Here is a 15,000-nt window from a genome sequence, read left to right on the forward strand (position 1 = left end):
AGGTTACCAGCCGAAGGATGCAGTAGCAATAACAGGTATAGTTCCGCGGCGGCCGAGAAGACTCACCGCATAGGAATCGGGATGCGAGGCGAGGGATGCGGCGGGAAGGCCCCGACGGCTAAACGGAAGAGGCTGCAGGGCCGCCTCGGAATGGTCCAAGCATCGGATGCGATTGGGACGACTACCAGTGCCAACCCCTTATCCCGCGATGCGTCCGATACACAGATAGTTCCAAGGCGGCCGAGGAGCCTCACCGCATATCAATCGGGGTGCGAGGCGAGGGATGGGGCGGGAAGGCCCCAACGGCTAGACGGAAGAGGCTTCAGGGCCACCTCGGAATGGTCCAAGCATCGGACGCGCTTGGGGCGACTGCCAGTGCCAACCCCTTATCCCGCGATGCGTCCGATACACAGATGGTTCCAAGGCGGCCGAGGAGCCTCACCGCATAGCAATCGGGGGTGCGAGGCGAGGGATGGGGCGGGAAGGCCCCAACGGCTAGACGGAAGAGGCTTCAGGGCCGCCTAGGAATGGTCCAAGCATCGGACACGCTTGGGGCGACTACCAGTGACAGCCCCCTATCCCGCGATGCGTCCGATACGAAGATGGTTCCAAGGCGGCCGAGGAGCCTCACCGCATAGCAATCGGGGTGCGAGGTGGGGGATGCGGCGAGATGGCCCCAACGGCTAGACGGAAGAGGCCACAGGGCCGCGTCGGAATAGTCCAAGCATCGGACGCGCTTGGGGCGACTACCAGTGACAACCCCTTATCCCGCGATGCGTCCGATACGAAGATAGTTCCAAGGCGGCCGAGGAGCCTCACCGCATAGCAATCGGGGTGCGAGGTGGGGGATGCGGCGAGATGGCCCCAACGGCTAGACGGAAGAGGCTGCAGGGCCGCCTCGGAATAGTCCAAGCATCGGACGCGCTTGGGGCCACTACCAGTGACAACCCCTTATCCCGCAATGCGTCCGATACGAAGATAGTTCCAAGGCGGCCGAAGAGCCTCACCGCATAGCAATCGGGGTGCGAGGTGGGGGATGCGGCGAGATGGCCCCAACGGCTAGATGGAAGAGGCCACAGGGCCGCCTCGGAATAGTCCAAGCATCGGACGCGCTTGGGGCGACTACCAGTGACAACCCCTTATCCCGCGATGCGTCCGATACGAAGATAGTTCCCAGGCGGCCGAGGAGCCTCACCGCATAGCAATCGGGGTGCGAGGCGAGGGATGCGGCGAGATGGCCCCAAAGGCTAGACGGAAGAGGCTGCAGGGCTGCCTCGGAATAGTCCAAGCATCGGACGCGCTTGGGGCGACTACCACTGCCAACCCCTTATCCCGCGATGCGTCCGATACACAGATAGTTCCGAGGCGGCCGAGGAGGTGGGGGATGCAGCGAGATGGCCCCAACGGCTAGACGGAAGAGGCTGCAGGGCCGCCTCGGAATAGTCCAAGCATCGGACGCGCTTGGGGCGACTACCAGTGACAACCCCTTATCCCGCGATGCGTCCGATACACAGATAGTTCCGAGGCGGCCAAGGAGCCTCACCGCATAGCAATCGTGGTGCGAGGTGGGGGATGCGGCGAGATGGCCCCAACGGCTAGACGGAAGAGGCTGCAGGGCCGCCTCGGAATGGTCCAAGCATCGGATGCGCTTGGGGCGACTACCACTGCCAACCCCTTATCCCGCGATGCGTCCGATACACAGATAGTTCCAAGGCGGCCGAGGAGCCTCACAGCATAGCAATCAGGGTGCGAGGCGAGGGATGCGGCGAGAAAGCCCCAACGGCTAGAGGGAAGAGGCTTCAGGTCCGCCTCGGAATGGTCCAAGCATCGGACGCGCTTGGGGCGACTACCAGTGACAACCCCTTATCCCGCGACGCGTCCGATACACAGATAGTTCCAAGGCGGCCGAGGAGCCTCACCGCATAGCAATCGGGGTGCGAGGCGAGGGATGCGGCGAGAAGGACCCAACGGCTACACGGAAGAGGCTTCGGGGCCGCCTCGGAATGGTCCAAGCATCGGACGCGCTTGGGGCGACTACCAGTGACAACCCCTTATCCCGCGACGCGTCCGATACACAGATAGTTCCAAGGCGGCCGAGGAGCCTCACCGCATAGCAATCGGGGTGCGAGGCGAGGGATGCGGCGAGAAGGACCCAACGGCTACACGGAAGAGGCTTCGGGGCCGCCTCGGAATGGTCCAAGCATCGGACGCGCTTGGGGCGACTACCAGTGACAACCCCTTATCCCGCGACGCGTCCGATACACAGATAGTTCCAAGGCGGCCGAGGAGCCTCACCGCATAGCAATCGGGGTGCGAGGCGAGGGATGCGGCGAGAAGGACCCAACGGCTAGACGGAAGAGGCTTCGGGTCCGCCTCGGAATGGTCCAAGCATCGGACGCGCTTGGGGCGACTACCAGTGACAACCCCTTATCCCGCGACGCGTCCGATACACAGATAGTTCCAAGGCGGCCGAGGAGCCTCACCGCATAGCAATCGGGGTGCGAGGCGAGGGATGCGGCGAGAAGGACCCAACGGCTAGACGGAAGAGGCTTCGGGTCCGCCTCGGAATGGTCCAAGCATCGGACGCGCTTGGGGCGACTACCAGTGACAACCCCTTATCCCGCGACGCGTCCGATACACAGATAGTTCCAAGGCGGCCGAGGAGCCTCACCGCATAGCAATCGGGGTGCGAGGCGAGGGATGCGGCGAGAAGGACCCAACGGCTAGACGGAAGAGGCTTCGGGTCCGCCTCGGAATGGTCCAAGCATCGGACGCGCTTGGGGCGACTACCAGTGACAACCCCTTATCCCGCGACGCGTCCGATACACAGATAGTTCCGAGGCGGCCGAGGAGCCTCACCGCATAGCAATCGGGGTGCGAGGCGAAGGATGCGGCGAGAAGGACCCAACGGCTAGACGGAAGAGGCTTCGGGTCCGCCTCGGAATGGTCTAAGCATCGGACGCGCTTGGGGCGACTACCAGTGACAACCCCTTATCCCGCGACGCGTCCGATACACAGATAGTTCCAAGGCGGCCGAGGAGCCTCACCGCATAGCAATCGGGGTGCGAGGCGAGGGATGCGGCGAGAAGGACCCAACGGCTAGACGGAAGAGGCTTCAGGGCCGCCTCGGAATGGTCCAAGCATCGGACGCGCTTGGGGCGACTACCAATGACAACCCCTTATCCCGCGACGCGTCCGATACACAGATAGTTCCGAGGCGGCCGAGGAGCCTCACCGCATAGCAATCGGGGTGCGAGGCGAGGGATGCGGCGAGAAGGACCCAACGGCTAGACGGAAGAGGCTTCAGGGCCGCCTCGGAATGGTCCAAGCATCGGACGCGCTTGGGGCGACTACCAGTGACAACCCCTTATCCCGCGACGCGTCCGATACACAGATAGTTCCGAGGCGGCCGAGGAGCCTCACCGCATAGCAATCGGGGTGCGAGGCGAGGGATGCGGCGAGAAGGACCCAACGGCTAGACGGAAGAGGCTTCAGGGCCGCCTCGGAATGGTCCAAGCATCGGACGCGCTTGGGGCGACTACCGTTGCCAACCCCTTATCCCGCGATGCGTCTGATACACAGATAGTTCCGAGGCGGCCGAGGAGCCTCACCGCATAGCAATCGGGTTGCGAGGCAGATTATTGGGAAGGGAACCCCCTGGGATGCGGCTCAAGCAGTGCCCAAAGGGACTGGAATGCGGAATCACATCGAGAGACCCAAATGCTATACGAGGGCTCAAATCGAATTATCGATTTGGCCACGACATGGACGCATCGGAACGACTACCTTTGCCGAACCACTCGCAATTGCATCCATACCGAAACCAATAGACATTTCCGTTAGAGCCCTCGCATAGCATTCGGGAATCTCGCATGCCCCTCTAAATCGACCAATGCTGGCGCTCAATGAAAATCCGAGCGCTACCACCGTTCGAGCGCCAGCATTGGTCGAGTTAGAGGGGCACGGGGGAGAATGCTCCAGTCAACACCTCCCCTATATAAGTTATTTGTCCGATTCTCGCACAACCGTAGTCTGCCTCGTCGAATCAAACAACGGTCCCAGATTCCGACTTCCGTTCCGTAGAGACCCAAAAGCTAGATGGAGGCTCGCAAGAAAGAGAGTCGGCGCATAGCAATCGGGTTTCTCGAACGTTTAGGGACCGAGCTCACTTGCGGATAGGGCAAAATCCGCCAAGCAACCCAAAAGCTAGACGGGGGCTCGAATCGAATCGCCTAGGCGGCCACAACAACGACGTGTTGGATCGACTACCAGTGCCAAACCATTCAGCAAGACTAGTCTGTGTCGAGGCCGGATAGAGATTCTCAGAGAGCGCCCGCATAGCATTTAGGAGACCTGCCGCGTCCCTCACACTCGACAAATGGTGGTGCACGTTTATAAATCCGAGCGATCCCAACCCTTTCAAGCACCAACATCGGTCGAGATAGAGGGGCACGGAGGGGGCTGCGTGAGACAACACAGTCCCCTATATAAGTTATTTGTCCGATTCTCACACATCCGAAGAATGGTCATCAAATCGGACAACAGCCCAAACTTCCGACTTCCGTCCCAGAAAGCCCAAGAGCTATCTAAAACGTTCATGGCCGGAACTCGATCGCGGCTATACCAGTCCGCCAAGCAACCCAAAAGCTAGACTGGAGCTCTAGTCGAATCACCTCTGTGGCCATTGCAAGGACGTGTTGGAGCGACTACCATTGCCGAACCATTCCGCAGGTCGAGTCCATACCAAGGCCGCATAGAGATTCACGATGAGCTCCTGCATAGCAATCAGGAGACTTGCCGTGTCCATCACAATCGATAAATCCTGGTGCAAGATTTTTGCATCCGAGCGCTCCAACCAGTCGAGCACCAGCATCAATCGACATAAACGGGCACGGGGGGAGGATGCTCGAGAACACTACCTCCCCTATATAAGTTATTTGTCCGATTCTCAAGCAGCCGAAGTCTGGTCATCGAATCGGGTCAAAGACCACAACTTCCGACTTTACCCACAATGCAAGTCATCGAATCGAACATCGGCCCCCGAGTCGGACTCCATGCGTATGTCAGGTCATCGGACCCAAATTCCGCCTTCCTGCGCATGGCGGGCCATCAATATCAACTCGGTCATCGGACCCAAACTCCGCCTTTTTGCGTATGGCACGCCTTCAAATCGGTCATCGGACCCAAATTCCGCCTTCCTGTGCATGGCGGGCCATCAACATCAACTCGGTCATCGGACCCAAATTCCCCCTTTCTGCGCATGGCACGCCATCAACTCGGTCATCGGACCCAAATTCCGCCTTCCTGCGCATGGCAGGTCATCGGACACAAATTCAGACCTCGCCAATATGCCTACGTATCGAATCGGTCATCGGACCCAACTTCCGACTTCATCCATACTGTAGGGTCTTTGAGGTTGGCGCGGTGCGCTCAACCCAGGGAGTCGACCCATCGAAGCATACACCTCCCCTATATAAGCTATTTGTCCGATTCCCACACCTGTGTAGTTTGCACCTCTGACCAGGACATCGACCCCAACTTCCGAACTCGACTGCAACGACGGCACCAGCGCCTTGGTGCGCACCTTGCGACGCACAGTCCCAACATTCGCCTTCCTGCACATGGCAGGTCATCGGACCCAAATTCCGACCTCGCGAGTATGCCTACATATCGAATCGGTCATCGGACCCAACTTCCGACTTCATCCATACCGTAGGGTCTTTGAGGTTGGCGCGGTGCGCTCAACCCGGGGAGTCGACCCAACGAAGCATACACCTCCCCTATATAAGCTATTTGTCCGATTCCCACACCTGTGTAGTTTGCACCTCCGATCAAGACATCGACCCCAACTTCCGAACTCGCCTCCAACGACCGAACCAGCGCCTTGGTGCGCACCTTGCAACGCACAGTGCCAACATTCGCCTTCCTGCACGTGGCAGGTCATCGGACCCAAATTCCGACCTCGCGAGTATGCCTACATATCGAATCGGTCATCGGACCCAACTTCCGACTTCATCCATACCGTAGGGTCTTTGAGGTTGGCGCGGTGCGCTCAACCCGGGGAGTCGACCCAACGAAGCATACACCTCCCCTATATAAGCTATTTGTCCGATTCCCACACCTGTGTAGCTTGCACCTCCGATCAGGACATCGACCCCAACTTCCGAACTCGACTAAAAAGACCGCACCAGCGCCTTGGTGTGCACCTTGCAACGCACAGTGTCAACATTCGCCTTCCTGCACATGGCAGGTCATCGGACCCAAATTCCGACCTCATGAGCATACCTACTAATCGAATTGGTCATCGGACCCAACTTCCGACTTCATCCATACCGTAGGGTCTTTGAGGTTGGCGCGGTGCGCTCAACCTGGGGAGTCGACCCATCGAAGCATACACCTCCCCTATATAAGCTATTTGTCCGATTCCGACACCTGTGTAGTTTGCACCTCCGCTCAGGACATCGACCCCAACTTCCGAACTCGCCTGCAACGACCGAACCAGCGCCTTGGTGCGCACCAAAAGTGCGCACTTTTGGAGGGCACTTTTGTGCGCTCCAAAGGTGCGCACTTTTGGAGGGCACTTTTCTGCGCTCCAAAGGTGCGCACTTTTGGAGGGCACTTTTTGGAGGGCACTTTTCTGCGCTCCAAAGGTGCGCACTTTTGGAGGGCACTTTTTGGAGGGCACTTTTCTGCGCTCCAAAGGTGCGCACTTTTGGAGGGCACTTTTTGGAGGGCACTTTTCTGCGCTCCAAAGGTGCGCACTTTTGGAGGGCACTTTTTGGAGGGCACTTTTCTGCGCTCCAAAGGTGCGCACTTTTGGAGGGCACTTTTCTGCGCTCCAAAGGTGCGCACTTTTGGAGGGCACTTTTTGGAGGGCACTTTTCTGCGCTCCAAAGGTGCGCACTTTTGGAGGGCACTTTTTGGAGGGCACTTTTCTGCGCTCCAAAGGTGCGCACTTTTGGAGGGCACTTTTTGGAGGGCACTTTTCTGCGCTCCAAAGGTGCGCACTTTTGGAGGGCACTTTTGTGCACTCCAAAGGTGCGCACTTTTGGAGGGCACTTTTCCTGTGCTCCAAAGGTGCACACCTAGGTGAGCACCTTCGACCACACCTTGTAGCACACCAAACTCTGACTTTCGACTTCATCCGCAATGCAGGGTCTTTGAGGTTGGCGCAATGCGCACAACCAGGGGAGTCGACCCATCAAACCCAACACCTCCCCTATATAAGCTATTTGTCTGATTCTCATACATGCGTAGCCTGCAGGAGCAATTAGGACATCGACCCCAACTTTCGGCTTCTAAACGAAAACAAGGTCTTTGAGGTTGGTGTAATGCGAACAACTAGGGGAGTCAACCCATCAAACCCAACACCTCCCCTATATAAGCTATTTGTCTGATTCTCATACATGTGTAGTCTACAGGAGCAATTAGGACATCGACCCCAACTTTTGACTTCTTAACGAAAACAAGGTCTTTGAGGTTGACGTAATGCGCACAACCAGGGGAGTCGACCCATCAAACCCAACACCTCCCCTATATAAGCTATTTGTCCGATTCTCATACATGTGTAGCCTGCAGGAGCCATTAGGACATTGACCCCAACTTTTGACTTCTTAACGAAAACAAGGTCTTTGAGGTTGGCGTAATGCGCACAACCAAGGGAGTTGACCCATCAAACCCAACACCTCCCCTATATAAGCTATTTGTCTGATTCTCATACATGTGTAGCCTGCAACAACGATTAGGACATCCACCCCAACTTCTGAATTCGTCTGCGTTGACCGCACCAAAGGTGCACGCCTTGGTGCTCACCAAAATCCGACTTCCGACTTCTTCTGCTATGCGGGGTCTTTGAGGTTGGCGCAGTGCGCACAACCAGGGGAGTCAACCCACCGAATGCAACACCTCCCCTATATAAGCTATTTGTCTGATTCTCATACATGCGTAGACTGCAGCAATGATTAGGACATCCACCCCAACTTTTGACTTCTTAAACAAGACAGGGTCTTTGAAGTTGGTGCAGTGCACACAACCAGGGGAGTCGACCCATCAAACGCAACACCTCCCCTATATAAAGCTATTTGTCCGATTCTCATACGTGTAGTCTGCAGCAGCGATTAGGACATCGACCCCAACTTCCGAATTCGTTTGCATTGACCGCACCAAAGGTGCACGCCTTGGTGTGCACCCTGGAGTGCACTTTGGTGCTCACCTCGGTGCACACTTTGGTGTGCACCTCGGTGTGCACCAAAGGTGCGCACCTTGGAGCGCACCAAAGGTGTACACTTTGGAGCGCACCACATAGGGTCTTTGAGAGGTTGGCGCAGTGCGCACACCAAGGTGGGTGTTGAGGTGCGTGCCGAGGTGGGTGGGTGCTAGGGTGCGCTCCATGGTGGGTGCCAGGGTGGGTGCGTGCTAGGGTGGATTCCAAAGAGGGTCATAGGGTGGGTGCCAAGGTGGGTTGGTGATATAGTGGGTTCAAAGGTGGGTACTAGGGTGGGTTCCAAGGTGGGTCACAAGTTGGGTGCCAGGATGCGTGGGTGTTAGGTTGGGTGCCAAGGTGGGCTCCTGCGTGGGTGGGTGCTAGGGTGGGTTTCAAGGTGGACGCGAGGGCGGGTGCCAAGGTGGGTAACAAGTTGGGTGTTAGGATGGGTGAGTGCTAGAGTGGGTGCCAAGGTGGGTGGGTGCTAAGGTGGATGCCAAGGTGGTTCACAGGGTGGGTGGGTTCTAGGGTGAGTTCCAAGGTGGGTCACAGGTTCAGTGCTAGGGTGGGTGTCAAGGCGGGTGTCGAGGTGCCTGGGTGCTAGGGTGTGGATGCCAATGTGGGTCATAGGGTGGGTACTAGGGTGGGCTGCAATGTGGGTGCCAAGGTGGGTAACATGCTCGGTGGGTTCTAAATTGGGTGCCAGGGTGGGTGTGCACCCACCTTGCCCGAGGTGGGTGCCAAGGTGCCAGTGTGGGTGGGTGCTAAGGTGGATGCCAAGGTGGGTGAGAAGGTGGGTGATAGGTTGAGTGGTAGGATGGGTGGGTGCCAAGATGGGTCACAGGGTGGGTGCAAGGGTGGGTAGGTGCTAGGGTTGGTGTCAGGGTGGGTGGGTGCTAGGTTGGGTTCCAAGGTGGGTGCGAGGGTGAGTGTCAAGGTGGGTCACAGGTTAGGTGCTAGGATGGGTGAGTGCTAGGGTGCAAAGGTGCCAGGGTGGGTGCTAGGATGGGTCGATGCTAGGGTGAGTGGCAAGGTGGGTCCACAAGTGTCAAGGTGGGTGCCGAGGTGGGTGCCAAGTCGGCGACTGCTATGGTGGATGCCAAGGTGGGTCACGGGGTGGGTGCCAAGTTGCTAGGTTGGGTTCCAAGGTGGGTGCCAACGTGGGTGCTAGGGTGCGTGGGTTAAAGGGTGTGTCACAACGTGGGTGCCAGGATGGGTGCGCACCCACACTGGCCAAGACGGGTGCGGGTGCAAGGTTGGGTTCCAAGCCCGGTCACAGGCTGGGTGCTAGGATGGGTGGGTGCCAAGGTGGGCACCAGGGTGGGTGCACCCACCCTGGCCAAGGTGGGTCACGGGGTGGGTCCTAGGGTGGGTAACGGGGTGGGTACTAAGGTGCGTGCCAAGGTGGGTCATAGGGTGGGTGCCAAGGTGGGCACCAGGGTGGGTGTGCACCAACCCTAGCCAGGGTAGGTCACGGGGTGGTTGTCGGGGTGGGCGTCAAGGAGCCAAGGTGGGTGGCAAGTAGCCAAGTTGCGTGCCAAGGTGGGTGTCGGGGTGGGTGCCAAGGATCCAAGGTGGGTGCCAAGGAACCAAGGTGGGTGTCTGGGTGGGTGCCGAGGTGGGAGCCAGGGTGGGTCCCAAGGTGAGTGCAAAGGTGGGTGCCAGGGTCAAGGTGAGTGCCAATGTGGGTTCCAAGGTGCCAGGGTCAGGGTGAGTGCCAATGTGGGTTCAAAGGTGCTAAGTTGGGTGCGAGGTTGGGTGCGAGGGTGGGTGGGTGCCAAGGTGTGCTAGGTGGAAGCCCGGGTGGGTCGGCATCCCATGGGTGTCGAGTTGGGTGCCTGATGGGTGCTTCTTGTCAAGTTTTAGTCGTCGGGACTCATTTCGAGCCTTAGAGGTCGTTTCTTGTCCGGTTGCCCTGTCTTCGACCTGGGAACCCAATTTTGGTCCTCGGGTCCCATTTTTTTTTGTCTCGCATCCCACTTTTGGCCTGTGGCCTTTTCGGGGTCGATTCTCGTTTTGGGCATCAGAGCATGTTTCTTCTCCTAAAACCCAATATTTGTTTATTAAGTCTCGGAACACATTTTTGTTCTCGTGGACCCATCATGGGTCTTGGAACGCATTTGTGGTCCTTGGGTCCCATTTTGCATCCCGAAACTTGTGTTTTGGTGCTTGATCCCTATTTTGGGTGCCCACCTTGCACCAAGTGCGCACCCGGGGCAAACCGAGCGCCTTGGTGCACCAGGGCAAGATCGAGCGTGCACCCGAGGCGCCCCGAACATGCACCAAGGTGCACTCGGCCCACATGTGAGCGCAGGTCGTTGCGCCCGAGGTGGTGTGTGGGCACCGCGTTGCAGACGGGACACTGCACGCACACGACGCCCCCTCCAGGTGCACGCACGTAGGCCGGGCCGGGTGCACACCCGACGCCCTAGCAAGGTGCGCGCACCCGGGCAGGGCTCACACTTGGCGAACGGGGCGCACTTCGCGAGGGAGGGTGTGCACCTCGACGGGGGTGGGTGGCCGGGGTGGATTCGCACGTGGGTCGCGGTTTGCTAAGTACACACTGCGACAAGCTCATAACGGGTGCGATCATACCAGCGTTAGTGCACCGGATCCCATCAGAACTCCGCAGTTAAGCGCGCTTGGGCCGGAGTAGTACTGGGATGGGTGACCTCCCGGGAAGTCCCGGTGTTGCACCCTTTTTTAGTTTTTCGCCGGGCGTCGCAATGCTATTTGAATAAACCTTTTGCCCGTTTGCGTTCTCGTCGGGGCCGGGCCGGGCCGGGGTGCGCTGCCCGCACTACCGCGCGCGCGGGGGCGACACCGAGCGCGCACCCGAGGCGCCCCGAGCACACAGGCCACGGTGCAACCCGGGCGTTGTGCGCGCACCCCGGTGCGCCCGAGGTGCTGCGCGCGCACCCAGGTGAAATCGGTGTGCACCTCGGCCAGTGCGCGCTCGGTCGAGTCGCGCACGTTGGCCAAGGTGCACGGTGATGTTTCTTACTCTAAGGTTCCGCACCAGACGCCCGGGACAGGTGAGCGAAGCTGGGCGGGGCCGGGTGCGCGGCCGGGGCAGGTGCACGCAGCTGGAGAGAGCTTTGGAGCACACTTCGGAGCGCACCAATGATGCGCTCCATTCAAAAGTTTCCTGAAAAGGCAAAAAAAGTTGAGATTATAGAATTTCCCACTTGAGAGATTGTAAAAAAAAAAAATTTAAAATGAAGGAAACGCGGGTGCCAAGGTGTGCGCAGCCCAGCCAAGGTGTGCGCACCAAGGCGCCCACCCTGGCGAAGGTGCACGCAAGGTGCGCACCCGAGGCAAACCGGACAATTAACCCAACTTTCGACTTCGCGCGCACCTTGGAGCGCACTTCGGAGCGCTCCTTGGTGCGCACCAATCTTGGGCACCTCGGAGTGCACCATGGCGCCCACCAAGGTGCGCACCCGGGGCAAACCGAGCTCCGACTTCGTGCGCACCTTGGAGCGCACGAAAGGTGCGCACCATGGCGCCCACCAAGGTGCGCAGCCCAGCCAAGGCGTGCGCATCAAGGTGCGCACCCTGGCGAAGGTGCGCACCCGGGGCAAACCGAGCTCCGACTTCGTGCGCACCTTGGAGCGCACAAAAGGTGCGCAACCCAGCCAAGGTGTGCGCACCCCGGTCAAACCGAGCTCCGAATCGTGCGCACCAGAGGTGCACGCCATCGTGCGCACCTTGGAGCACACTTCGGAGCCCTCCTTGGTGCGCGCCGATGTTGCGCACCTCGGAGCGCACCCGGGGAAAACAATGCAATTAACCCGACTTTCGACTTCGTGGGCACCTCGGAGCGCTCTCGGGTTCGCACCTCGGAGCACACCGAGGTGCGCACCTTTGATGCGCTGCCTTCACCAATTTCCAGAAAAGGCAAGAAAACATTGAGAAGGTGTGCGCACCGAGGTGCCCACCCTGGCGAAGGTGCACGCGAGGTGCGCACCCGGGGCAAACCGGGCTCCGACTTCGTGCACGCCGCACCTTGGAGCACACTTCGGAGCGCTCCTTGGTGCGCACCAGGGCGCGCAACCCAGCCGAGGTGCCCACCCCGGCGAAGGTGCACGCGAGGTGCGCACCCGGGGCAAACCGGGCTCCGACTTCGTGCACGCCATGGTGCCCACCGCGGCGAAGGTGCACGCGAGGTGCGCACCCGGGGCAAACCGGGCTCCGACTTCGTGCACGCCGCACCTTGGAGCACACTTCGGAGCGCTCCTTGGTGCGCACCATGGTGCCCACCAGGGCGCGCAACCCCGCCGAAGGTGCACGCGAGGTGCGCACCCGGGGCAAACCGGGCTCCGACTTCGTGCACGCCGCACCTTGGAGCACACTTCGGAGCGCTCCTTGGTGCGCACCATGGTGCCCACCAGGGCGCGCAACCCCGCCGAAGGTGCACGCGAGGTGCGCACCCGGGGCAAACCGGGCTCCGACTTCGTGCACGCCATGGTGCGCACCGCGGCGAAGGTGCGCACCCGGGGCAAACCGGGCTCCGACTTCGTGCACGCCGCACCTTGGAGCACACTTCGGAGCGCTCCTTGGTGCGCACCAGGGCGCGCAACCCAGCCGAGGTGCCCACCCCGGCGAAGGTGCACGCGAGGTGCGTACCCGGGGCAAACCGGGCTCCGACTTCGTGCACGCCGCACCTTGGAGCACACTTCGGAGCGCTCCTTGGTGCGCACCATGGTGCCCACCAGGCCGCGCAACCCAGCCAAGGTGTGCGCACCAAGGTGCACGCGAGGTGCGCACCCGGGGCAAACCGGGGTCCGACTTCGTGCACGCCGCACCTTGGAGCACACATCGGGGCGCTCCCGGGTTCGCACCGGCGTTGCGCACCGTGGTGGGCACCTCGGAGCACACCAAGGTGGGCAGCGAGGTGCGCACCTTTGATGCGATGCCTTCACTAATTTCCATAAAAGGCAAAAAAAAAACGAGATTTTAAAATTTCCGTTTTGAAAGATAGTGAGAAAAAGGGAATGCTGGTGCCATCTTGAGCCCGCCCTGGTGCGCAGCCCAGCCAAGGTGTGCGCACCAAGGTGCCCACCCTGGCGAAGGTGCGCGCCCGGGCAATTAACCCAACTTCCAACTTCGCGCGCGCCAGGGTGGGAGCGCACCCAACAACCGGGCCTGGGAAGAGCCAATGCGAGAAACCCCACCAAACGCTCTGACAAAAAAAGAGGGGGCGCTCCAGTAACCCCGCTTCGGAGCGCACCCTGGGCAAACCCAGCCAAGGTGCCCACCCCGGCCAAGGTGCAGGCGAGGTGCGCACCCGGGGCAAACCGGGCTCCGACAACGTGCACGCCGCACCTTGGAGCACACTTCGTAGCGCTCCCGGGTGCGCACCTCAGAGCACACCAAGGTGGGCAGCGAGGTGCGCACCTTTGATGCGCTGCCTTCACTAATTTCCAGAAAAGGCAAAAAAAAAAGGAGATTTTAAAATTTCCGTTTTGAAAGATAGTGAAAAAAACGGAACGCGCGTGCCATCTTGAGCCCGCCCTGGTGCGCAGCCCAGGTAAGGTGCCCACCCTGGCAAAGGTGCGCACCCGGGCAATTAACCCTACTTCCGACTTCGTGCGCGCCAGGGTGGCAACCGGGCCTCGGAAGAGCCAATGCGAGAAACCCCACCAAACGCTCCGACAAAAAAAGAGGCGGCGCTCCAATAACCCCGCTTCGGAGCGCAGCCGGGGCAAACCCAGCCAAGGTGCCCACCCCGACGAAGGTGCACGCGAGGTGCGCACCCGGGGCAAACCGGGCTCCGACAACGTGCACGCAGCACCTTGGAGCACACTTCGAAGCACTCCCGGGTGCCCACCGGCGTTGCGCACCGTGGTGGGCAGCGAGGTGCGCACCTTTGATGCGCTGCCTTCACTAATTTCCAGAAAAAGGCAAAAAAAAATGAGATTTTAAAATTTCCGTTTTGAAAGATAGTGAAAAAAAAGGAACGCGGGTGCCATCTTGAGCCCGCCCTGGTGCGCAGCCCAGGCAAGGCATGCGCACCAAGGTGCCCACCCGAGGTGCACACCCGGGGCAAACCGGGCTCCGACTTCGTGCAGGCCGCACCTTGGAGCACACTTCGGAGCGCTCCTTGGTGCGCACCATGGTGCCCACCAGGGCGCGCAACCCAGCCAAGGTCTGCACACCAAGGTGCCCACCCCGGCGAAGGTGCACGCGAGGTGCGCACCCGGGGCAAACCGGGCTCCGACTTCGTGCACGCCATGGTGCCCACCGCGGCGAAGGTGCACGCGAGGTGCGCACCCGGGGCAAACCGGGCTCCGACTTCGTGCACGCCGCACCTTGGAGCACACTTCGGAGCGCTCCTTGGTGCGCACCATGGTGCCCACCAGGGCGCGCAACCCAGCCAAGGTGTGCGCACCAAGGTGCACGCGAGGTGCGCACCCGGGGCAAACCGGGGTCCGACTTCGTGCACGCCGCACCTTGGAGCACACATCGGAGCGCTCCCAGGTTCGCACCAGCGTTGCGCACCTTTGATGCGCTGCCTTCACTAATTTCCAGAAAAGGCAAAAAAAAACGAGATTTTAAAATTTCCGTTCTGAAAGATAGTGAAAAAAACGGAACGCGGGTGCCATCTTGAGCCCTTCCTGGTGCGCAGCCCAGGCAAGTTGTGCGCACCAAGGTGCCCACCCTGGCGGAGGTGCGCGCCCGGGGCAATCCGGGCTCCGACTTCGTGCACTGCATGGTGCCCACCAAGGCGCGCAACCCAGCCAAGGTGCCCACCGCAGCGAAGGTGCACGCGAGGTGCGCACCCGAGGTGCACA

The 15,000-nt window shown here is 60.0% G+C and overlaps 1 non-coding gene across 1 annotated transcript; it reads left to right on the forward strand.

Annotated features, from left to right (window-relative positions):
* The first annotated feature begins 10,784 nt into the window (after positions 1-10,784).
* LOC131862623 (5S ribosomal RNA) lies at positions 10,785-10,903 on the forward strand. Its single transcript, XR_009361562.1, has one exon. It is a non-coding gene; the product is annotated as a 5S ribosomal RNA (ribosomal RNA).
* The last annotated feature ends 4,097 nt before the right edge of the window (positions 10,904-15,000 follow it).

Source organism: Cryptomeria japonica, unplaced genomic scaffold (assembly GCF_030272615.1).
Source record: "Cryptomeria japonica unplaced genomic scaffold, Sugi_1.0 HiC_scaffold_50, whole genome shotgun sequence".
Lineage (NCBI taxonomy): Eukaryota > Viridiplantae > Streptophyta > Pinopsida > Cupressales > Cupressaceae > Cryptomeria > Cryptomeria japonica.